Source organism: Dendropsophus ebraccatus, chromosome 4, assembly GCF_027789765.1.
Source record: "Dendropsophus ebraccatus isolate aDenEbr1 chromosome 4, aDenEbr1.pat, whole genome shotgun sequence".
NCBI classification, from domain to species: Eukaryota; Metazoa; Chordata; class Amphibia; order Anura; family Hylidae; genus Dendropsophus; species Dendropsophus ebraccatus.
The window spans coordinates 27775758-27788706 of record NC_091457.1 but is presented as its reverse complement, the minus strand read 5'-3'; the positions used below and the strand labels follow the sequence as shown (position 1 = coordinate 27788706).

The 12949-nt window shown below is 44.5% G+C and overlaps 1 protein-coding gene across 2 annotated transcripts in view; it reads right to left on the bottom strand.

The window, feature by feature from the left end:
• Nucleotides 1–12949, bottom strand: part of LARGE2 (LARGE xylosyl- and glucuronyltransferase 2) — a 45283-nt gene that overhangs the window by 20235 nt on the left and 12099 nt on the right. The window contains exon 2 of one of the 2 annotated variants that reach the window (XM_069965339.1): nt 2784–2869. The gene's annotated coding sequence lies outside the window, so the exon portion shown is untranslated. Of the gene's footprint in view, nt 1–345; nt 424–2783; nt 2870–12949 lie in introns of those variants that run through there. The other variant, XM_069965340.1, reaches the window with a different exon arrangement.

Below are 12949 nucleotides of genomic sequence, written 5' to 3'. Positions count from 1 at the left end.
ACTGTGGTTCTCCAGTGCTTTCCGCTTTGAGGGCATGCTGTAAGTTATAGTTCTGCAACAGGTTGGGGATCACTGCTATAAGCGTTCTCCCATCACATTGTTTTATAGATGGATTATACAACATTAAGGGGGTGATCGCAGCTCCCACCAGTCCAAAGATCCCCATAACGAAAATTTATTTCATAAAATATAGTAGCGGGAAAACTCCTTTAAGAAAGGGGCAAACATAAAGAAATCCCTTCAATGGCCCCAGAGTACAGACAGGGTCTCTCTATTACCTGAGATTTATCTGCCTTTCTGATCTGCTCCAGGAAAGGTAACAAGATACGGCGGCTTTGTACATACCCGAGTCTCCAGATCCCCTTCATGTGTGCAATGGGAGGCGGGGGACCGGTGATGAATAGGTGTGTAAGAGGAGAGGGAGCAGAGAGGGGTAGCCGGGCTTGTGTAAGGAGGAGGTGTGCAAAGAGGTGGAGAAATCAACGTGTCACAAGGAATGAAAAAGTTATTACCTTCAAGTTCAAGGTCACAACTTTCCTGAGGGTAAAAATCCAAGGAGACCGGGGAGGTGTAGAGATCTTCTAAGCAAATCGCACTAAAATGAAGGAAATAGGGATCCAGCAACATCTCTCTCTGGATCCCCAGATCCCATGGTGGTTTATATCCCTAAGAACAGAAGGATAAGGCATGTTGGAATTCAACATATCTAACCACTTTCTACTCTGACCTTTGCCATTAGGGGAGTCTCAGGAGACCACCATACACATGATGAGCCGATCGGAGACATGTCAAAGGTTTTGGTCAGTGAGAGAGTTTAGACCACCACTGATGTCAAGAACGAGCGGGAAAAAGTACACGCTAAAGTACACGTTAAAGTCCGCGCAACAGGAGACAAGACTGAAAGTCTATGGGCCCAGAGAAGGGAGAAGAAGCGCCCAGCCACGCACTTCTTCCCAATCATTCTAATGATCGGTAGAGGTCCCAGACCCTGACTGATCAAAACTTTTCACATTGTTTTTATGACAAAACCCTTTAAGATCAAATATACCAGCTTCAGTAGCATACATATGCCCTAATGGTTAAACTCCTTAAACTGGCATATGCCACATGTTATTCTCCGGACAGACAGGACTGAGTAACCAGCAAGACTGAATAAATGCAACAACCGTAGGAACGCTCATAAATTCCACGCTCGCTGGTATGTCATGTCCCCATTGTTTAGAGACGTCTTCATACAAATATAATCGAGTCCAAGATTCAAGGTCAGGGAGAGCGTGGTGACACGGAGACGTCAGCACTGCCGCATACCGCCGCCGTTATACAGCGTAGCCATACATTATGTATATGCACCCACACGTAAGAACGCACACACAATCCGATTGTCTGTCTGCAGGATCAGAGATCAAGAATCGCTCTTTGTTTAACTTTCCTGGCAGCGGCCTCTGAAAACACCAAAAAGGAAACGACAGATATGTGCGCGCTGTGTACATAAACCTGGCTGCGTGCTGTGCAAGCTAGAGACGTGTACTTAGATATATGGCGACACACTAGGGGCACAGTCAGCAGAGAAGCCGAGCATGGTCTTCTGACATGACAACATTTCTGATGCTGAATGTATCACCGCATTACTAGGCAGATCTCTCATTCAGGAGTCCAGGAAAGTTGTGTTGCCCCCACAATGATGGCAGCCATATTGTATGTCTTCCAGACACTGCAACAATGCCTATTTATTACCAACATAAATGCCATTACAGCTTCCACCCAGATTTCCTTAACTATATCACCAATTCTCATACTACTGTAAGACTTGGTAGATTTGACCCCCGGGAGGATATCCTTAGAGTAGGTAACGGTAGCTTTAAGGGATATCACCCACTTTACGTTCTGCTCTTACATGTCGGGTTCGACACGGATCCCAGTGATGTAATTCACGTCAAATACTATGACAATACACAGGCATATAAATTGGTTTCCACAACCAGGCTCACGTGTAGATTCTTGGCTGAGCCACAGAAATAAGCATGCTACCCATTTCTAGAAGCTTCCCCACGGAAACCGAGCTAAGATAATCACCGCTCAATGACAACCTGGGCACAAATATGAGCTCCAGTCTCTGTGAATATTACCAAAGGAAACGTGTCAGATTAAACACTTCAACGCCTATTCATATAATTATCACGGCTGACTTTGCCACAATGTAGAGTCTAGGCCAGTGAACCCCATCTTGTGGCTCTCCAACAATTGCAACTCTTCAATCCCCATCATGCAATGACAGCGACATGATGGCAGACAGAGTTTAGCAACAGCTGGAGAGCCACTGCTCTAAGTGACCAGTTGTGAACCCTAAATGGGCACTGTCACTTTAAAAAAAAAAAAAAAGTTTGACACGTCCTATAGACATGTCAAAAATTTTAATACGTCAGGGTCTGGGTATTGGATAAGATAGATGCTTGGCTAGGCTCCATGTCTTCCCTTATATTGTATGTCTACGGTCACTGTCTCCCGTAGCAGGAGGCGATATTCTTCTCCACCGGTGGGGGTCAGTCCAATCAATACTTTAAAGTGTGAAAAGTTTTTTAAAGTGACAGGACCACTGTAACAGTGTTTGATCCAGCTCTGAAACTCTGCACAGCTGCTTACAAGGGTTTGCCTAGACTGGATGATACTGTAGCAAACTGTCAGCTGTAAGAAGTACTAAGCCATTCAAGCCGTCTCCATTCATGCAGAGACGTATGCAACCATAACAGCTTCCAGTCCACAATCTTGTCTCGCTGGGCACTCACCTTCTAAGGAGCAGCCGAGGAATATGTCACAATGCCAGAGATTCCCTGCACCTCCGAGAACTTTTCCTCTTCCAGATGTCTCCTTGCTGAGGAGAAAAAGAGGGACAGATTTTTCCTGCTTCAAAGGCAAAAAGAAAAAAAAAAAAGTTGAAGAAAAAAAAAAGAACTTGGAGCCCCTCCCATACCTGCCCAAAACCCTTCCCCCTCAGCCGACCTCCCCCAGCCATCACCTCCCTGCAAAGTCCAAGGAATAGAAGATACTCAGCTTTATCAGTCTACAGCCCGGCCAGACGATAGGGGAACCAGAAATAACCACCGCTAAATAAAGCCTCACAAATAACCGTGTAGCCACCTAAGCCGGAACCTGACATCTACCGGCTAAATGTGGCCGTGAGAAAAGTAAATATACCTGGACAGAGGAAAGATCATTGTTACGTGCCAGTCGCTTCCACTGTCATCCGTTCTTATGCTTTCAAAATAACAAAAAAAATCTTTTAAAATGTGGAAAACTGAAAATTTCATTTTATTTTATTAACTCTTTCTGTATTATTATCACTATACTTATATTTATTGTTTTTTAGAATACAATACAGCGCCACCTAGAGGTCCATTTCATAAAAGATTGATTCATTATATATGATGGAGCCAGCTTTAGAAGGGGGCGCAGAACTTACTCCGTACAGTAAAATAGTGAAATTTATATTTTTTGGAAATTGACAAAAATTGTGAAATTAAATGCACATTTCCTTTTCTACATACCTGTATGGTTTGTGTTTGATTTATTTCCTTACTGTAGATGGATTTTTCATAATTATTTATCTGATACTGTTATTTTTTTTTAACACACAGGCGCCACCTAATAGTCAATTTTGAAGAAATTGGGAGGCTATTACATAAAAGTATCAAGTAGTATTTTTTATTTTTTAAAGAAGTCCATTTTATCTGAAAAATGTATGTATTATATTATATTATGATAGATAGATAGATAGATAGATAGATAGATAGATAGATAGATAGACTGGTTGGTTTGCTCCCCTGTAGTAATAGAGATGGAGGAATGTACCGTGTACATGTGAGGACAGGACACCCCCCACATACTTCTCCTCACACATCCTCCAGGACAAGAAGCAGCAGGAACGCTTGTACCTGAGAGGTGCCCCAAGGGGCGATGCTAGAAAGCGGGAGACAGGCGTGGAGACCAGGAATGTGCTGATTACCTGGAAGGTCTGTATGTCATTATACGCGAGAGGAGTTAGACCGTAACCTGAATATAGTAATATTATAGAATAAGACTGTGTTCACACATAGTGGAAATGCCGCAGAATTTCCCCAGTATAAGGGTACAAACACACACACCGTATACGCAGCGTATTTACTGCTGCGATACGCAGCAGATTAGATCTAAATAACTGAACACAGCATCAAATCTGCTGCAGATCTGCTGCGTATCTGCTGCATATACGGTGTGTGTGTTTGAACCCTTAAGGATACGTTCACACCGACTTTATCCAATACACCTATGATGCTGTGTATTTCATCAATATAAATGAATGTCCGAAATCTGTAAAGATAAGGTAGATGTGAGCGTGCCCCTACACCATATTATACCGTCCTCGCACATTCCGGAATAAATGCATGTTAATAGGAGCCTCCCCTAATTTTAAAACATTAGAAATCCCCCCGCAGACACCACAGGAATCCTCTCTCTACCATTCATGGAGTTATTCTTCACCCATAGGAAACACTAGGATCCAGCACCATCACTGAGGTGCCATGCTGAAGGCGGATCCGCCCACATGATACTGAAGCACCTTTATATAGCTCCGGGCTGCGCTCCTAATATCCCAGATGAGGTGAATCACACTCGGCTTTTCATTTATACATTTACCCAAAGGCGACAACTAAATCTCTCGAGTCACTTTCTATTTTCAGGTAATGAAATCATTTCTATAATTCAATCATAAAAGTGGACGTGTTTCATTTACATAAGGGACGACGCCATTCTTGGCCTCAAAACTGAAGAGGAAAAAGGATCCTTGTTGCCTCTAGCAACCATAACGCAGCTGACAGTATATAGACTGCACAGAAGGGGTACTAACACCTTAAAGGGGTTATCCAGCGCTACAAAAACATGGCCACTTTCCCCCCTACTGTTGTCTCCAGTTCAGGTGCGGTTTGCAATTAAGCTCCATTTACTTCAATGGAACTGACTTTCAAAACCCCACCCAAACTGGAGACAACAGTAGGGGGAAAGTGGCCATGTTTTTGTAGCGCTGTATAACCCCTTTAACCCCTTTGCAGCGCATCTACCAAACATCCACTTACATATTGCGATGAGCAAATCCTCCTGAAACAAATCAGATTCATTAAAATTTTCCCAAAAAAATTCTGATTCGTTTCAGCCAAATCTAGTTGCTGAGCAGCAACTAGCCTGTATAGTTTAAAATACTCACCTTCTCCCTGGACACAGATAGCAGTAGGGTTAGGGCGAGTATTCTCAGAATCCTATTACATGGACCGATGAAGGCCCGATCAATATTGTAAATGAACGCTGATATGCTAGATCATGCTAATTTACTGGGTCTATTAGGGTCCATTCACACAGAAAGATTATGATTATTATAACAGACAGAAGATTTGAAGCCAAAGCCAGGAATGGATTTGAAAAGGGGAAAAATCTCAGTCTTTCCTTTATGACCTGATCTCTGATAATTGTTTAGCAAGGGCTGCATGGAGATAGTTAGCGATGTCCATGCAGCCCTTGCCCAAATAATAATACTTCACCTGTCCACGCTCCCTGTCTTCTTAAGGACTCCGCATGTGTCCTGGCACCACACGCTGTGGCTTCAAAGCAGCCTGTCTGAGCCGACAGGCTGCTTAGCCAAACACTGGTTGCGGCGGTCCCAGACAGTCATTGGCTGAGCGGTCTGTTAGCTCAAAGTGGATTTCACATGAAAAGTATGTGGTTTCTGCTACTTCGTTCACTTCAGTTTTTTTTTTTTAATGGATTTAAAATTTGTAATATGAAAAAAAATAGAAGTGACCAGCGGGGGCGTAGCTAGGATTTATGGGGCCCCATAGCAAAAAAACATACGGGCCCCTCCCGTACGGAAAGAGGCAGAATCCTGCCTGCAGCTGCAAAAGTGACTGGCAGAGCAGAGAGCCAATGGCTGCTTGCTCTGTTAATCCACTGTATTTAACTGTGAGGGCCCATTAGGAGCCCTTATGGTTAAAGGGGTAGTGCGGTGCTACACATTTACTCACTAAATAACATACATTACAAAGTTATACAACTTTGTACTGTGTGTTATTTAAGTGAAAGCCCCCCTTCCCCATGTTCCCCCCACCCCCGAAAGTGTGGTGCATTATACTCCCCGAATTACTGTCGACCCCGGCCACAATCTTGGGACAATGACGTAATCTTCAGGAGGCTGGCCCCCCTCAAGTGCGTCATCAGCCTCTCAGCTGTGATTGGCTGAGCATAACTATGCTCAGCCAATCGTGGCTGAGCAGCTGATGCGCTAGAGGGGGGACGGCATGAGGGACAGCTGGAGAGGTCCGGCCGACCTCCTGAAGATTATGTCATTATCCCAAGATGGCGGCCGGGGTCGACAGTAATTCGGTGAGTATAATGCATCACACTTCCGGAGGTGGAAGGGAACACAGGGAAGGGGGCCATTCACTTAAATAACACACATTACAAAGTTGTATAACTTTGTAATGTGTGTTATTTAGTGAATAAATGTGTAGCACCGCACTACCCCTTTAAATACATAGGTGCAGGAGCAGACAACCTTCTGTTTAACCCCTTATGTACTGCAGAGTGTAAGTGACTCAAAGTTCTCTTACATGCTGCAACACAAAAAAATAGTTAAAAAGGAAGACAAGGAGATCTCCGCTTTACTGTTCATGCACTGATAACCCCCTGACCTCTGGCACATTTTCCTACTTCACTGCAGCAGCCAGAGAACAGAGGTCAGGGGATATCAGAGCAGTAAAGCAGAGATCTCCTTGTCCTCTACATTTTACCCCTTTTTCATGTTGAAGCATGTAAGTGAACACTGGGTTACTTACACACTACAGCACATAAGGGGTTAAGCAGTAGGACACAGGAGTCTTATCTTCCCTGTCCATCCCTTGGCCCCCTCCTGCACAGGCCCCATAGCAGCTGCCTACCCTGCCTCTATGGTAGCTACGCCACTGGTGAACGGTCATTTCTGTATTGTGGAAATGTCCCCAGTAAGATGGCCTAGACAAGAGAGAGTCCTATTACAAAACTCCTCTAAAAAAATCTGCCACAGAGATCTCAGGGTACAACAAAACAAAAAAGGAGGGAGGAGAAGAAAAATATTACTATGAAAAAAGGTTTAGCATCTTAAATGAGAGAACTCCTAAAATATAACGCTAGTCCCACGAGTATAAAGGTTATGGGCGCTAATCCACTAGACAGTCAATTTTGACAAAAATTTTCTAGAATTGTTTGTTTTTTATTACATACATGAAAAAAGGATTGAAATTAAAAAAAAAAAAAAAAAAGAAAGAAAAAGAGAAAACAATTCCGTGAAGAGAGGGTCTCTGCCCCGGGTCTTGCAGCGTGAATATAGGGGGTTTTGTAAGGAGTTCTTAAAGGCGACACTTTGACAAGGGAGAGGCCCGAAATGCTCTCGCCCCAGGCCGCACAATACTAGTTTCACTTCATGCCTATTAACTAAGCAAACACCCCCCAGGTTCACTATTCTCCCCTGTGACCAGAGGGAACACTGATTCATCAAGTAAACTCGCTCGCGCCGGACTGCGAGACGCTGGAGAGAGTTATTCATCACTCACAGTTGCTCCTCACTTTCCCCTATACTGGACAGCATTGTCCTCGCATGCAGCTGCCGCATACACTCATGTCAAGTTCATCTTCACAGGCTTTCTGAAGTGGGCAGTACAGATTTAAAGAGGATGTCCGCCCTGGAGCTGTAAGGATATCTTACCTGTAGGCCAATGCTAAACTGATCAGCCATAACATTAAAACATGATGTGAATATCATGGTGACAATGGCGCCTGTCAGCGGTGGGTAAATCAGGCTGCAAAAAGAATAAAAAATGAGCCAAGTGTAAGGATTTGAACGAGTGTCAAGTTGTGATATATAGGCAACCGGTTGAAAGCAGAACAACTGGTGTTGTGGGATGTGCCTGGTTTGTACTGGTTAGTACCGTGCAAAAGCGATCCAATTAAAGACAAACAGGGACAGGGTTATGAGTACCGAATGGGCTTATGTAGCCACAATCAGGTCAGACCATGCTGATCCCTGTCCACCAACAAGAGTATTCATGGGCATCACAACTGGAGCATGGAGCAATAAAATAAGGGGGACTAGTTGGATGAATCATGTTTTACATCATGTGGACGGCCGGGTGCACTATGGGAAGAACACAAGCTGGCGAAGGCAGTGTGATGTCCTGTTGGGGACCTTAGGTTCTGGCACCGTGCAAAAGTTACTGTAAACACCTGCCTAAAAATTGTAAACCCCCCCAATCCTCACGGCAACGGACTCTATCAGCAGGATAATGGCCTGGGGGCCACACTGCAGACATTGCAATGGGGAACATGACAGATCAAGGTGGTGGCTCCAAAGTTCCCCACAAATCAATCCAATCGATCATATGTGGGATGTGGCAAAGGAACAAGTCCAATCCCTAAGGAGGCCGCACCTCACAGCTTACAGGATTAAAAGGGTATTCCCAACTCTAGGAAATAAGACCCTGATCTTAGGGGGTCCAACCACTGGGGTCCCCACTCATCTCAAGAACAGTGCGCTCAGCTTGGCAATGTTCGGAAGCCCCATAGAGAATGAATGAATAAATGACGCTCAGGCCGCACACGTGTTTAGGGAGAGGAAAGAGTAGGGCTTGGAATTCAGAAGCCATTGTATTAGGGATATATAAGGGATTCCCTGCTTAAGAATTCCAGTGGGAGAATCTAGCATTCCCCCAAAATCAATAGGAGCCGAACGCTCAATCTGGAGAGGTCATCGTGTGTAGGGTGGAGGCCATTACAGTGATAGCATCAGCGCAGGGTGACATCATAGTCACTATATACATAGAAGCATTAGGTAATCACCAGAAGGGCAGCCAGGGATGGAGGGAATCCTTCTATATTTAAGGCAGGAGCGGGATAGAATTGCGGCAGCAGTAGAAGGCTGGTGGCTGTGACATCTCCCCTCCCCATCACGGCAAGTGATGTTAAAGTGAATGTATCCACAGTGAAGACAGAGAGATAAATGTCACCAGATTACTTATTCATTAGAAACTGAATGGTCTCCCTGAAGGTGAAGAAAAATCTGCTCATATGATTAAAGGGCTGCTTACACGGCTGGATATAAGCCATTAGAGGAGAGAGCCTTGTCCCTGTAGTCCTCAAGTGATCAGCAAGGATCATGAGGAGACAATGATCACTGCGATCAACAAAAGATCACAGGGCGGCAGAAATCACAGTGATCGACAAAGATCACAAGATGATAGCTGTTAGGACTCTGGCTGTGCGTTCAGCTCGGCGTCTATAGCAGCTGGACTTCTCAGGTTTTGCACCTCTCTGCTATTCCTTGTTGTAGCAGTGGCCAGTGTGTTACTCCCTGACAGATCAGCACAAGGTGTAGTGAACTCACTGATTGTTGATTGACAACTGACTCCCAAATAGCTGTCAGTGTCTGGGCTGGGTTGGGACTTCTAGTCCTATAAGTACTTTCACTTATCTCAACTTCCTTGCCTGTGAAAGAGCCTCAATTGTGAGAGTATCTTGAACTAGCGTGTTATTCTGACTTATTCTCTGGTATTGGATTTCTGGCTTGGACTTAAGACTACTCTCTGGACTTTGCTTCTGTACCTCGCTGACCGGCTGTTACTGACTTGGACTGTTTACTTCCCCTTATTGTGTTCGTACGTCTGTCTTTGTTTTTTGTATTGCACTTGCTCAGGTTAGGGAACGCCTCCAAGTTGTCCGCTGCCATTTTAGGGCTGTTGTGGCAATCAGGTAGGGACAGCTGGGGCGGGTGCAAGTTCTAGGGCTGCACTTGTCCATTGTCTTCCCTGGTCCCAACCTGACAATAGCGATCTCAGTGATCGACAAAGATCACAGGATGACAGCAATCTTGGTGAACAATAAATATCACAGGGCGACAGAGATCACAGTGATCGTCAAGGATCATAGGACAACAGCGATCACAGTGATCGACAAAGATCACAGGATGACAGCGATCTCAGTGAACAATAAATATCACAGGGCGACAGCGATCACAGTGATCGCAAGGATCATAGGGCAACAGCGATCACAGTGATCACAAGGATCACAGGGCGACAGCAATCTCAGTGATCGACAAAGATAACAGGATGACAGCGATCACAGTGATCGACAAGGATCATAGGTCAACTGCGATCACAGTGATCAATGAAGATCCAGGGCGACAGCAATCTCAGTGATCGACAAAGATCACAGGAAGACAGTGATCGAGAAAGATCACAGGGCAACAGCGATCACAGTGATTGGCAAGGATCATAGGGCAACAGCAATCTCCGTGATTGACAGATCACAGGATGACAGCGATTACATTGATCGACAAGGATCATAGGTCAACTGCGATCACAGTGATCAATGAAGATCCAAGGCGACAGCGATCACAGTGATTGACAAAGATCTTTTAATCACTTGTCTGCAAGGTAGACATTAAAGTAGTTAGCCTCCAGCTTCTCCCTCCCCTCTCCATAGACGTCTATAGGCAGCTGTAGCCTCATCTGGAGTGTGCATTATGGCACATAAAATCTGTATGGAATCTGCCTCCTAATTATTTCAATAGCAAAATCTCAAAAATAAGCGATATGTCTCAAGGTAATAAATAAGCGAGATGTCACTCACCGATTGCAAGTAGCCATATGTACAAACTAGTCAAAACTAATGGGGGGGGGGGGGGGGCGCATGAGAATCCACAACATGTAAAACTGCAAATCTAGGTCAGATATCTGACATTTGAGGCATATGGAAAACAATCTGCCATGTAAGTGTTATCTAGAGAAGCTGAAAGTATGGATTCTATTAGTGATCTCTGGGAGATCAATGCAGGAGGCGAAAGCGGAAAAGAAGAAGTAGTGAAGAAAGAGGCACTTATCTGTATAAGATATAGTACAATGTCTTCTCACTTGTACTATTGATTCATGGAAAGCTAATAAATCGGAGGTGCACTTTAAGGTTATGAAACAACAAAGAAACAAGACAAGAGTATAGAGTTTCTACAAGGTTTTATGAGAAGAAGTATGAGTTTCTTCTCTGCAGTAACAGGAAACATGTGGTTTGTAGTTCACAGTATTGGACTTTGAACCTCTAAGGCAGCAAAAATCTTGTGACAAAACACGCCGCTTAGATTTAAAGGGGAATTCTAGGTCCCATTTCAAAATAATAGAATAAGTTATGCTTGCACATCTTTTGGCAATAATGTTTGCTATAATCTAAGGGTACTATTACACCAAGCAATTTTCCGACGACTAACGATTAACGATCGCTAAGGCAAACGACCCGAAATCGTTCGCCCAAGTACACGAAACGATGATCGTTATTTATGATCGTTCTAGCAGTCGTTTAGTCGTCGCTATTGCGTACGTTTCAGCTGTGAATTCTTATTCCACCGAACGATATTCGAACGATGTGCGAACAATCAAACGATAAAAATAGGTCCGGATCCTATTAAACGATCAACGATTTCTCGTTGGTCGTTTAATCGTCGCCTGCTATTACACGAAATGATTATCCAAATCCGAACAATTTAACGATTTTTCGAACGATAATCGTTCCGTGTAATACCACCCTAAGATGTGCCATATACATATAAGATAGCAGTCAGCTGACAGCTATGGCTTCTGACCCCAACACACATACACGCTTGGCTGAGCATAGATGCGCTCTGAATGGGATCTGGGAGAAGACCACTGCCAGACATCTCCAGGATGGGCTTATGGCTCTAAAGAACAAAGGGGTTTCCTGCAAACCAGCACACAGACAACCACCTCTCTAATAAATATGCACGCTCCGCTTAGCTGAGTATTCACATATTGTGTAAGAGGGGAGGGGAGAAAGCCTGTGACTTATCTTCTTGAGAACAAAAGGATCAGGTTGTTAAAATCTAAGATGTCATACCCTTCTGTACCCCAACTTCTGCCACCAGGTTAAAGGGGTTATCCAGCGCTACAAAAACATGGCCACTTTTCTCCAGTTCAGGTGCGGTTTGCAATTAAGCTCCATCTACTTCAACGGCACTGAGTTTGAAACCTCGCCCAATCTGGAGACAAGAGAGGGGGGAAAAGTGGCCATGTTTTTGTTATGCTGGATAACCCCTTCAAAGTTGAGAGTCCACCATGTCTTCCCTGCAGCTCCACTGAAAACACATGTATGGTCAGCCAAGCTGTGTGTGCATGTATATGGGACCAGGACTGCCAGCTGTTAGCTGAATGGGGATAGCTATTATGTGTACGGCCAGCTTAACTCTTAACACTTTCCAGGTGGTATGGAAAAAGACAAAAACAATACCCAGCATGCTTTGCTCCTAAACATTGTCCCCGCATGCATAACAATTGTAACTGAAGGCACGCTTACGAATAGCTGAGCTGTCTATTGTTACGTCCCCAGTTTAACCCCTTCCTGTCCCGATGAGACAGGAGTTAAAGGGGTTATCCAGCGCTACAAATACATAGCTACTTTTGCCCCACTCTTGTCTCCAGTTCAGGTGTGGATTTACTTCAATGGAGCTCAGTTTCAAACCCCACCCAATCTGGAGACAAGAGTGGGGGAGAAGTGGCCATGTTTTTGTAGTGCTACATAACCCCTTTAAGGGAAAAAAAAAACAAAAAACAAGACACAGGGTAAAAATTAAAAGGCATTGTCCTAAGAAGCTGCCAGGTTTCCAGGGAAGGATACGTGAAGACATCCCCCACTGGTGCGCAGAACTTTCCATATTCGAGACCCAGGCAGAGATTTTACTGCTGGAATCTGGAGCAATGATCACCGCACATGTGTCAGATTCCACGCTGTCAGCTCCTGGCTATACAGGCAGAGGGAGGAAAGGGATTAAAGGGAAACACTAGCAAAAGATCAATCATGTCTGCAAGTGCTGGGGCTCCAAAGAGACTGCTGCCTA